Consider the following 1,390-nt stretch of genomic DNA (forward strand, 5'->3'; position numbering starts at 1 on the left):
AAATCTATAGTACACAGGTCAGATAGAATATCAAAAACCCTATGTCCTGAACAAAATAAGTATGGAATATCCTGATCAGCATAGAAAAATCCATATATACATAATATGGGTATCACAGTATCAGTAAGCCAAATCCACAGATCTAGGGTATACAAATCCTCTAAGGTATAACAACCTAGATCCTAAACATATCTCCTTCCATAACATATGTACCAACAATATGCACATATCAAGAATCAAGGTCTAGGTACACGAATCATATATGATATACAAATAGAGGTACACAAGCCAGTCATGGCATAAAACCTAAGTATCAGACAGTCTCGATACACATGACTGAAACCAAAAGTCCAGAACCTAGTCCTAACCTCAGTAAAACATGGTATGTCACTCTAGAAACTAAGATACTCATGGCAACAAATCACGAGATATAAGCACGGATACATCACAGGCGACAAACCTAACATGCTATGGATATCAAACAGTGACATACCAAAGGCAAACATGTTCATTGCTCGTAGTTATAAAATACTATGCATATCCAAATGACAATATCATAAAAGATAAGTCAAGAGGTACCCGCCTCCAGTATAGATCGAATCGAACCAATTCCGATGTCGAGATGTCCGTCTCGAATCACAGTCCTGTAACAACATGATATATATATAGATTTAGCTAATTACGTATAAATTAATTAGCCAAATCAAATCCTCGAGAAGCTAACACAAAGCCACAACAACCAAATATCATCGTCTACAACTAACCAAACCACCACATCTGATAATCAAACCAACAATCATTCATCCTATCCACATCACACTACTCACATCCAAATGTAGACAAGAATAAAACTTCAATACTCACCTAAAACCAGATGAATTGTTGTTGACCCACAATTGAAGAGATGAAACTGTATGCTGCTGGAAACTCAGCCAAAAACCATAGTAAACCCGCTGCACCTTTCCATTCAAACATTCCAAATCAATATCCATAGAACCACAACCAAGAATTCCACTCAAATTCTTGATTTATAACATTTAACTAACAACTTACCTCCTTTGAATCCTCAGCTAGGGCACAGTAACAACATAGACAGTACAACCGTGAAGAGTAAAAACTAGGGCACAGAGGAAACTCAGTCGCCGGCGCTAGGGCACAGGCGACGGCGGCGCTGGTTCGGGTCGAGAGACGGCAGCGGCACCGAATGCAACTAGGGCAGAGGAGTTTGGCCGGCGCTATCGGACCAGTGGCCGGCGGAGGTGGATCAGCGTCGGCGACGTCTGTTGTCGCTAGGGCAGATATCAGGTGGCGCCGTGAGATGGGAGTCGCGGCTGAGCACAGAAGAAAAGATCGGCAATCGGTTGGCTTCGTGCGGAAGAAAAACTCGACC

At 41.7% G+C, this 1,390-nt stretch overlaps 1 long non-coding RNA gene across 1 annotated transcript; it reads right to left on the reverse strand.

The window, feature by feature from the left end:
- Positions 1–583: 583 nt before the first annotated feature.
- LOC122039686 lies at positions 584–1,099 on the reverse strand. The gene is made up of 3 exons (XR_006128334.1): positions 1,054–1,099; positions 865–959; positions 584–644 (listed from the first exon to the last, which is right to left on the reverse strand). It is a non-coding gene; the product is annotated as an uncharacterized LOC122039686 (long non-coding RNA).
- Positions 1,100–1,390: the final 291 nt, after the last annotated feature.

The sequence above is a fragment of the Zingiber officinale genome, chromosome 2A (assembly GCF_018446385.1).
Source record: "Zingiber officinale cultivar Zhangliang chromosome 2A, Zo_v1.1, whole genome shotgun sequence".
In the NCBI taxonomy this organism is placed as follows: Eukaryota; Viridiplantae; Streptophyta; class Magnoliopsida; order Zingiberales; family Zingiberaceae; genus Zingiber; species Zingiber officinale.